This window comes from Amblyomma mixtum, chromosome 4 (genome assembly GCF_055824585.1).
Source record: "Amblyomma mixtum isolate Tamu chromosome 4, ASM5582458v1, whole genome shotgun sequence".
In the NCBI taxonomy this organism is placed as follows: domain Eukaryota; kingdom Metazoa; phylum Arthropoda; class Arachnida; order Ixodida; family Ixodidae; genus Amblyomma; species Amblyomma mixtum.
Genome location: NC_143015.1, coordinates 87,435,617 through 87,447,273, shown reverse-complemented (window position 1 = coordinate 87,447,273; position 11,657 = coordinate 87,435,617).

The following is an 11,657-nucleotide window of genomic DNA, read 5'->3' as shown; positions in this document are numbered from 1 at the left end:
CTATCCGCATGCGCTTAGCGTTAGGGGTACGGGTTCACGTTTTCTGTCTAGAATACGGTCGCGGATGGCCGCTTGAAGGAGCGCCATGACGGCGGGAAAAAAAACCTTTCAGAACAAATAGGCTGATATATATGCTGTATTTTTTCATTGTGTAAATAAAACGACAAATAAACTGTTTATCTAGCAATTACTACTTATGAAATGTGAAAAATTATGCAGATATTTTTTTTTTATAATGCGGACATCTGCAATCCGAGCCTGGGCTATCAACACAGGAAGTTGCGCCGCTAACAGCCGGTTGCCTCCGTGAGCCCACCTTGCTTTGTTTTTGTGCATGAGTTCTGCGCTCGCTTTGGCGCTAGCTGTACAAGAATTGCTTTTAACATTTTTTTATTGTTTACTACGTGCAGGGGGTGGTGGTGAAAACATTTATTTAATCATAGAGAGAGGTGTTGGGGGTCGTGACCTGAAGGGTCAAGCCCTTACAACCACTAGGTGGGGTGCCTAGTCAGGCACACCATTGGCGTTTACCGCAGCCCGGGCGCGCTGCGTTAAGGCCCTTTGGGCCTCGAGGGTGCAGCAACCGGACAGGGTCGCCTCCCAGTCCTCTCGGGTGGGGTTCGGGATAGGGGGTAGGGATGAGTTCTGCTGGCAGGCCCACACCATGTGGTAGGTGTCAGACACCTCCCCACAGTGTGAGCACCGCCCGTCGAATTTAGGATCGAAATGCTGTAGAATTGCCGGGCACAACGTCGTGTTGGTGAACAGGCGCTTGAGTACCCGCTCGTTGACCTTCCCCAGCCATTTGCATGGGGTTGGAAGAGTTTGGTGCGTGGATTTGTAATAATCGCATATTTCCTTAAAAGTGTAAATCGGATTGAAATGGAAGTCCTGGTCGGCGTCGGGTCCCGTGGGAAATGCCCGGAGAGAGAGCGCGCGGGCGGCGGCGTCGGCTGCCTCATTTCCGTGGACGCCTTGGTGACCTGGAGCCCAAACGATAGATCGGTGCGCGGGATCCGAGTCTCGGCTACAATTTTGGTAAATGCGATAAGCTAGGGGAGTAACCCACCCTTGCGTGACGTTTCGACAAGCCCCTCGTGAGTCGGTGATTATGTATTTGGAGGAGGTGTCAGAGGCTGCCAAAGCGATGGCAACCTCTTCTGCGTGAATTGCTGACTGGGCCTTGAAAGTAAGGGCGTCTACTGTTTTACCCTCGTGGACGATCGCGGCCGTGTACCATCCCCTGGAGTCCGGGCCGGACGCGTCCACGTAGAAGACTCCTGGTTTGCTCCGAAAATGGCGGTCCAAGGCTTCCGCCCTCGCCAGGCGCCTGCCATTATGATCCTCTTTGAACATATTGGTGGGGAGAGGCCGCACTTGGAGGGCGCGTCTCCAGTGTACGGGAAGGCGGCATCTCTCCTCTGTGAATTGAGTGTGCTGGATGTGAAGTCGGGCTAAAAGGCGGCGACACGACCCTGCCTTTGTGAGACGAGTGTATTGGTTGTTTAGGTGGGCCTCCCGAAGCTCCCTAAAAGTGTTCACCATCCCCAGTGCCATAAGGCGGCTGGTAGAGGTAGAAACTGGAAGGTCCAGCGCTCGTTTCATGATTTTGCGGAGGCGCCATCTCGGGCAGAACGCGGCATGGTAACTCTCGAAAATGTAATTAGTCAGTTTTTTTTTACGTCCGGGCGAATAAAATATACTGCCTAATTGAGAAAATTGTGTTACCGGATGCCAATTCTTTGTGTCCCCTTTTTGGGACCAAAATTGCAAACCTGTTTGCGGAGATCAGTAGTTCCAACCTCCCGCGCTTTCTGACGTCCATCGACACGTACTCGCTAAGCCTAGCAGCTCTGTAAACACGGCAGCAGTCTGAAAATTTGGCGCGTTTCGTCGTTACAACTTTGTGGTTCAGGAAACTTCAGCCAAAGCGAAAGCTTCGTGCGCCTTAATTTGCATTGAGCATGAGCCACAGAGTAGCGGCAACGAAGAATAGGTTATGAAGCGAGAGGCCACGCTTCGACGGGCGCCGCCATGTTGACCGAACGTAAAGCGGCGTAATAGCGATAGCGATAGACCGGCGTAATAGCGTAACGCTATTTCGACAAAATAGCGATAGCGTCGCCCGCTCGCCTAAACAGCCAAGGGCGGTTAGCGCTCTGCGCATGCGCAATGGCATCCCACTATACCCCTATGCCCCAAAGCAATAGGGTGACCCTATATCAACTCTCTAATCAAAATATTGGTTGGCGTCGTTTACCCAATCAGACGGGCTTCCGTCGAAGATGTTTTCGTTCAAAGCAGTGTCGTAAGTAAATGAAAAGATCATTTAAGACACGGAATTAGAGGTAAATGCCTTTTTATTTCACAGTCACCTTCGCAAAATACTTACTTTCGTTGAGTGGTATAGCAGTTCGGTACACGCAACTTTGTTGGACAAATAATAACCATTTTGTTATGTTTTTCGCTGAAAAATAATGAAAATAACCTTTATTTGCACATAAAATAAAGTGCCCTTAAAGGGGTTGTGAAAAGAAAATGATCGGTTTTAATTTTCACTGCTTCTATAAACATTAGACACGCTGATTCCGAAATATTTGAACTCAATATTGAGTCTGCATTTAATAAAGCCCGTTCGAAATCGCTGCCTTTTTGTGCTCATGAAACCACCATGCGACGCCATCGGCCGGCACACGCACTACTTGACTACGTCATTTTAAGATCTTCAGAAACGTAGAGATATCTTCAACTATCGTTTGCCCTGAAATAATAGCTTTATGAAAAATTCAGAAAGTGAAACAAGGTTTTCCAATTATATTCACGCGTAATAGACGATATGCGAAATGCGCAGCGCCATCTCTTGGCGCTCCGAGAACTAAGTCCTCCATGTTGGCTCGGTACAGAAAACGAAACCGCAGCCCTGCGTTGGGTTAAAACGGCTGCGCTTCCTTTGAAAAGTGGAATGACGATGCGCTCTTACGCTATGCTGTCCACTATGCAAAGAAACTATGATGCGTGCCAGAACTAGGCGCACGTTAAAGAACCCCAGGTGGTCGAAATTATCCGGAGCCCTCCACTACGGCGTCTCTCATAGCCTTAGTCGCTTTGGGACGTTATTAAACCCCACAAAACCAAACAAAAAAGAACTAGGCGTGTTCCAGCTTTTCGCTTTTCTATTTTTTCTTTACTCTGTCCCAACGTTTTAGTAACAGCAAATGCCATGTGAGGTACCGTGTGTCAACACGCCATTCAGTGCACAGCTTGCGCTTTCTGCACTGATTTTTCACAAAGCTTTCTAGGTGATTTGCGTTTACATAAAGATACGGACCACAGCCTTGGTTGCCTCGGATCAAAATTAGAAGACGATTTAGTGCATTTATTAACTCTCCGGTCGGGCGTGAATATATGTAGACGCATACTTGCGCAACGTAATAGAGAAGGTAATTTTTTTGAGCGAGCCTACGCCTGTGTTCCTCAAGCGTGTATTCCAGTCGCGAAGAAGCACGTTCATTAATGTGCAGGTAAATCGTGGCCATGGGCACTCAGTGCGCTCCATCTAAAAACCTCGACTGCTCATGCCGTGGCGTACTAAGCGCACTCGAAGAACCACACGCACAGTTTGTTACGTGTTCAGTTAAGTTTTTCCCGTGTTCGATTAGTTTTGGAAGGGCTAGCAATCTCTCTGGACCATGGGGTTGTTGTAAGGTCCCACACATTGTTTTCTATAATGTCGTACGCGATCGCGCCCGCATATGTTATGCGCGTTAAGGCGTCTTTGTGAAGCAATACATCCTACGTATAAAAACTGAGGTGCGAATGCTTTATTTTTTGAGAATTCCTATACATTCGATATCTCCGGCGGCGAAAGTCTGAAAAAAAATATAGCTACTTTATTGTGAAGGCGGGACGCATTTACAAGCTAGAAAGTACGTGCAACATTGTTCTGAAAACGCTTCGGGCCATCCGATTTTATTATCGTTGTGGCAAGCTGCAACAGCTTGCTTCGCAGCAAAGAAATTTGTGTAGGTTTGGGAGGAAGCGAATTAAGTGTCAGAGGCAAGCCAACATTCGAATTTCACCCCCCCATACACGGCTTGACCAGCGTATCGAGTCCGTGCAGGCACCTACAGCTGTACGCTCTTCCTCTAATCAAGCCGCCGCGGTAGCTCAGTGCTTCTTTGAAAAAAAAAACTGCGTCTTTGCTTACAATATTTTGAATTATATGTGCCCACTTTCCTCTTGTTAATATCGACTGACAACATCGCAATACTCGCTTCAACTGCGTCTTAAGCAAGACGCGGTTTCAACGAATTGCGGCGAAAACCAGCCGGCGCCCGGCTCTGAAACAGTGATGTTGAAAACCGCGGATGTGCATTCTACATTGCACTAAAGGAATCACATTACGCAGCTGGTCGAGGGTCCTGTGTGAATATACTGCAATGCACGAAGCTCCTGGCGTCGGCGCGAACGAAAGTTCACACTGTCACATAAGTTTGTCAAGACATCTGTGCTCTCAGCGCAAAATAACTGCTCGCTACCCCACCAGATGAAATCACGTCCACCTGGGAATAAAATAGCCATGATAATGCGTGATGCTTGAACCGGTGCTTTAATGCGCGAATTAAAATGACAGTGGCGCAGAGTTCGACTTGCCAACACACTTCCCAGTTCCGATTCTGGCTATCATCAACGCCAGACTTCAAGCGAAGCTTCGGACGCGGTAGGAGGAAGTTGGCGCTTACTGAAAGTACCTATGCATATGGTAAAAGATCAGCAGTGAAAACAACGCAGCAGCTGAAGCTTGCCTGTTGAAATTTCGCACGCAAGATTCATGACAGCTATACCGATATCAAGAATGTACGCATAGCAAACGATGCACCAGCTCGACGAGCTCGCCCGAGCCAAGATGGAAACCAGAAGTTGTGGGCGCGGTGTTGCCAGACCACCAAGCAATTTCGCATATCGTCTATTGCACTCCGTTAAGCTGCAGCGTGTGGTCATACATCAATCACTGACCTGGCACCAGTTTAGGTTTCGGTTCTGCTTCTCCATCGTCCTTGGCTTCAGTATCAGCGGCTCGATGAAGCCTTGCTTATGTGAACTTGTTTTGGTGGTGTTTATTTACAGCGGCGGTTTGAGTCAGAGAATCGAGTTGAGCAAGGTCAGCCCATATCGACGACTTTCTGTTCACATGAACTCGTTACGAATGAGTCGGCTATCGCATCGGCTCCGCGCTTCTGTTCTTCGCTGCAGAAAAAAAGCTTTCCCCAAACGTGAAAGAGGATTAGGCGTAATTTGCGCATGGGGCTGCGAGTCAAACCACTCCTTGCGATGAGATGAGAACTCGAATCCACGACCGGGTTCGGGAGGTTCACGGTCGGGGCTTCCGCAGGCAGAGGTGTCGCGGGCTCTCGACATGACATATACTTGTCGGGCGCGCGACGCGCCGTTGCGAACGGCGCAACAACGACCGACAGCAGCTCGCCGCCTGCGCCCAACCGATGTCGATGACAGGCCGCACGCGGCGTGTCGCACTAACAAGGGGCAGAATGCTAGCGCGCAGAGCACCAGCGTCATAATGACGTGGGGGCGCGTTTCTCGGGGCCGGCCTGTCAGCCTGGATGCCGGCCGCCGGCGTCAGAAAAACACGTTAGTATTATTTGTTCACGTTCATAGCAAGCCCTGGGATAGATTAATGGCAAAAATGAATCATTTTTGAAGATCCTTGGCTGATGCCGAGTTGCTGGCAGTATTTATTTCGGCGATACAAGCAAATTTCATCCCATGAACGCTTTATTTGCTGCCTGGTCGCCGCTCGCATAGCTGGCATTTGCTAGCTCCGCTGTTGAAGGCGTCGCGGAAATCGAGCATATCTTTATTTTATTATGGGACAGGTTCACAGTTAAAGGGGTGACGAGAGTAGTACCTTTTACAGCGATGACCAGTTCCGAAGCTCTCTCAGCTGCGGCATCGATAGTATCGATGCGCAACCAGGTAGGCTTAGCGACGATCAGGGCCGCCGGCGAGCCTCGCAGTTCATCGCCCGGCGCGCCCGCAGGCGGTGTCGTTGCCGCAAGATCGGCACGCTGCCACTGCTTGAATATAACAGGCAGCCTTTCTGATAGCATGGCTGTTTTGTCTTTTCTGGTGCGAATGTGAAATACATCGAGCCTGCAGGCCGGCCGGCAAGCCCGGATCCCGTCCGCTGGCGTCATAAAAATGAGCTAAAGATTTTTCTTCACGTAAATAATAAACTGTGAGAGCAAGAAGTGTGGAAAATAGATCATTTCTGAGGATCGTTGAACAATGCCGAGTTGCTGGTAGAAGAAGCAACTGCAATACGAGTAAATTTCTTGCCACAACCGCCGCTCAGCTGCCGCTGCCCGGCCTGTTGCGGTCCGGCTTGCGCGCCTGGCGTCCGCTAGCTGCGCTGCCGAGCGCACCGCAAAAATGACCATATTTTATGCGAAGCATATTAACGTAGGTTTCGGGCCTTCGCGCGACGCCCGGCGGTGGCCACCATTGACCTTCAAGTGACCTTCAAGCAGTTCACGTGACATGACGTCACGTGATGACGTCACACCGGCTGCAGATGGGGCCTCCCATTGACCTTGAAGTGAGATCACATGATGTGACGTCACGTGATGACGTCACACCGGCTGCAGATGGGGCCTCATATCGCGCCGTCGGACGTCGCCTGGCGGAGGCCTCCACGCTTCGGTTCGCGCCGTCGCGCGCGACGCGGCGGCGGCGCCACCATCGCTGCATCGCGTGATATGTGACGTCACGCCAGGGATGAGGCGGCGCGCGCCCGCCATCGCGTCAGTCTCTGTGCCCGCAACCGCGCCAGCGTCTTTGCGCCGGGCGTGTATGCGGCCAAGATGCCTCCAAACGCTAAGGACATGCTTCGCATCCACTGGGCTTAACCTTGATAAGCCTCGAATTTTTTTTTTTGTTGTGAGACGATGCTGTTGACAGTAAAGCGATGCCAAAAGCAGGCATTTTATATAACCCAGGCTACTTCCGAAGCGCTGTCTGCCGCGGCTTCGATTCGAAACAGGCCTAGCGACGACGAAGGCAGCCAGATAGCAGTGAAGTTCGTCGCCCGGCGCACCCGCGTCCAGCGCCGTTGCCGAAAGCGCACTACATGGGCAGGCATGCTTTGTCGCCGCCCGAGCACAGCCGGCAGTATTTCTGATAACATCGCTATTTTGTCTTTTCTGGTGCGAACTTCAGTAGCCAAGCAGCGTGCAGGCGCTAGTGTACGGTGGAAAAGTGTTACACCGGATGTGGGCCGGGCATGAGTCTAGCGGCGCAAAGATGCTTGCCGCTACGTGTCCCTGCATGCTTGCAGTAGGCGGCAGTTCGCAAGTGGCGCCTGGTGCGGCGCGCCGGCCAAGTTTTCCCACATGTGTCAGCTACTAGACTCCATTCTGAGAAGACGACGGTGCCACATTCGAGTCAATATGCGTGCTGTGACCTCGGTTAACTATGGCCGGCCTCGCTAAGCCGTCATGTTATGTTGACGACAGAAGCCTCTGATTGGCTTCTTAAGATGACATTTGCTGTGAGTTGAGGGGGACGCGCTCTGGGAAACCGAAATTTAGTTTTTTTCGCTATTCAATCAACCCAGGCGATGAAACGAATCAAGGTATACTACAGAATGAAGGTTTGGTTTGGTTTATGAGGTTTAACGTCCCAAAGCGACTAAGGCTATGAGAGACGCCGTAGTGGAGGGCTCCGGAAATTTCGGCCACCTGGGGTTCTTTAACGTGCAGAATGAAGGGTCAGAATTCCAAATACATACGCCGTTCAAAATTTTCGGGAAACATTTCACGACCCCTTTAAGGCGACCCAGGAAGCATAAGAGAAAAATGAAAACACATGAATTGGCGCCTACGAGCTGCTCGCTTAAGGCTAAGAGAAAAAACGCCCTAGTTTGGTAAATCACTACCACGAGATAAGCAGTTGCTATATATGTATATATGTTTCAGTGCCGATTACAGAGCATGGGTATCCCCAAAACAATTTATTTGCAGAGTCATCGCTCATATGCAAATGCTCATTCATGTGCACGCAAATATATTGACTACTTTCATTTTTCAACTCGAAAATTGAGCCGGGCGTCACACATCGGAACAATGAGACGATCACTAATCTTGCCTCATATGAGTTTCTATAACGCAGCTGTAGATGTAAGTTTCGAAAAATAATTTTTGCGTAATCTGAGGGGTGCAGGGCTTTACTGGCAAGAAAAAAATGAGTTTCGTTAGCACGAGCTCATGTACGAAACACTGTATGTTTAGTAAATTACAACGAAAAGCGGTCAGAAATAATATTGTGCGTGAAACATACCAAACATGTTTACCAAGAGAAAAACCCTTGCTACGTCCTGCGCACAGCAGTTATCCAGGCTTGACGTCTCTCGTTCGGAACTATTTCATGGCCAACAATGCGGACAAAAGCATTTTTGCAGGGAAAAGAATGTATGAACGCTTTTTTTTTTCAAATATTCGAAGATTTCTCTGTAGCAATCTGCCATCGACAGGCTTACATTTTTTTTTTCCTATTAACGTTTTTGCCAGCGTTCACTGCTCAATGCGAGCGATGAAAAAATTTTGCTACACATAGAAAGGTATGGCTTGGTTTAAGGGCATTTAACGTACCAAAGCGACTCAGGCTATGAGGGACGTCGTACTGAAGGTCACCGGAAATTTCAACCACCTGTGGTTCTTTAACATGCACTGACCTCGCACACTACAGGGGCCTCAAGAATTTCGCCTCAATCGAAACTCAACCGCCGCGGCTGGGATCGAACCCGCGTCTTTCGGGCCAGCAGCCGAGCGCCATAACCACTGAGCCACCGCGGCGGCCCACATAGAAAGGGCGGACAATTTTCCAATATTTCCATTACAGTAACTTACAACTTTTTTAATATTCAAAACTTTTTCCAACAATGTAGGACATGTCCGCGAAATTGCAGAATTCCACAGGAAGCACTTGGTCCTTGGTGTTCCGAGAACTATTGTGACAGCCCCCGATGCAATAAGTTTCTCTCACACCGAGCGGCAACACCACTTCTGTGCACCTTCGAGCAGTATGGCGCGCGCTCTAAATAAAAGAAAAAGTGCTAGTGGTGCGAGCATCACGCGTACTAGTCGAGATGTTGTTGATTATAACTGCGCTCCGCTGGCGACGTGCCCGGACAGAAGTTCAGAAATGACAGCCAGGGGAAAGGCGGCGCTGGTGCAGTGCGGGTAAACTTTAGATGCGTTTTAAAAGTCCGTAACTCTACTCTCCGCAACTTTAAGTCTGTAACTCTATGGATACTTACTACGCGGAAAAACAGAAGCGTTCTGTTATAGGAAACATGGACGGGAAGGCCGTCCTTCAGTCCAGTAACGGAGGAAACATCCGTATTCGCCTTAGTCACTGCGGGGATGAAAACTTCTCTCTTAGGTAGCAAAACAGCACCCCACGGTTGACTCCTTCGGCATTTTGTTCTCATCCATTTAAAACTCGCTTGGAGACAGCAAAAACAGAACAAAAGAGCTCATGATATGACACCACTGATTACATTCAGGCGTGCATGATAAAATAATTTTTGATCAGGAAGAGCGCGATACTTGTCTCACTGTTTCAGTGGACATATGAGAAGCACCAGGTGACACGGCAACGACACAGCAATGTTACGTCTTCGTTTTGGTAAAACGTTAATGACACTGTTCTTGAATTTTTTTTTTACAGTAATTGTCAAACGCTGCAAATGAGCGAAGAGACCAGCGCCGCTAACACGCGTTTTAATATTCGTTTCGGTTCAGGGCTGCCCAGAGAGCAGATATATTCCTAGCCATAGCACGTACTAAGATTTTTATGAATTGGCTGTTTGATTACAACATACGGCTGTCGGGCTTCCATCCTGAAAATGGAATATTACCTCTGAAAACAATAATTAGAACTTAATAAAGCATTTTTGTTAATTTACAGTTATATTTGCACGATGCCGCATTCGCGGCGAGTTCCAAGCGTTATGGTCTGACAGCAGATGTTATATGAGTATACTGAGAACGAAAGGAGAGACCCCAGAGGTATGTGCTCAGCCAAGCAAGCTGTGCTGGTGCTCATACAACCTCCACTCCCTCACCCTCGAAATTTTCGAGATTCTCGCTTTAAACTCGGTCGTTCCCTGGGGGTCGCCTTTCTACTCCTAAAGGTAGGTTCAGACGAGCTCAGACGAAAGGTAGGCTCAGTGAGCTACTGTCTGGTAAAACTGCTGTGGACTCAGTCGCAGCAAGCCTTTGTACTGATCCCGGTCGCATTCAAGTAGGTTCTCGTACAGCAGGTTCTGCACGCCCAAAACACTTTTTTTTCCAACCAAGGCTTTGTCCAACATGATCTCTTTTTAGCCGCCAAAGCTTCCTCGTCGTCCTCAGGAACTTCAATTACAGCCAGCGCAGCGAGACGACGTTTTCGTTCGGCGTCCATGTTGAAACTCTCGGTCGCTGAGTTTTCGGAGCCGCGCAAACAGCGCAAGCCCGCTGGAGGTGAGAGAACGCGCGGATTGTCCAGACTTTATACAGTGCGTTCGTGCAGCGCCTCGTCTATTTTTGCAATGTCAGCCGCATCGGCCGCTTCGCAATGGGAGCCGTCGGTACGCCTCACTTCAGTTAGTTGCTGCGCAGCGGCGCTAGCCAGGTGGGCTTGCGCCATGCTTGCGTATGGGCGCGCGGTGGTGCTAGCGCTGTCCTGCTCCTAATCCTGGCGTCTGTCAGATTTTTGCTTCCTACCCCTTCTTGTGTACCTCTCGCTTCAACCGCGGCGCGGCGCTTTTTCCAACGACAATCGGCTGGAGAGCACCTTTGCTCGCCGTTTGCAGAGGTGGGCTGTGGCGTTCCTTTCGCTTATCAGTAACCAACAAAATGCTTGGAAGCCTAGACGACAAATCTATAACAGCGCTGACCAATTTCATGCAAGAATGCAGGGAGAAGGGTGAGATTCCCAAGCACTGGAAAACCGCTAAGGTAATTTTCATATCTAAGCCAGGGAAACCGCTCAATCAAGAAAATCTAAGGCCTATATCCCTGACACCTTGCGTAGAAAAACTGATGGAACATATGATTCAAACGCGACTAAACAATTTCATGGAAGACAAAGACTTATGCCCCCATTCAATGATAGGTTTTAGATCGCATTTGTCCGCGCAAGATGGCATGATACAGCTCAAACATGACATATTAGATACTAAGTCGCTCTATGCGAAAGTAATAGTGGGACTTGACCTCACCAAAGTTTTCGATAACTTAAAACACAAGGCGATATTAGAAAACCTGGCTCTTTTAAACGTTGGGGAACGCACACAACTACATTGCTCTAGCAGAGCTGAGCAAGTTTGACGGCACTCGCTGCAGCATAATCTCCGCATGACTGAGTACGTCAGCGCACTGTATATATATGCCATCTTATCGGGAATAAACGTTGTTCATCACCCGATGCCGGCCCGTGCACATGGTGGCAGCGGTGCCCATTCACTATGTCCGCCCCGTCGACGCTGCTCCCGGCGCCGAAACCACTCGATACCTCGGGCGACGCATGGACTGCTTGGAAACATGGAAAAGTGAGTTCATGCTGTTTTCCACGGCCACCCAGTAAAGCAAATA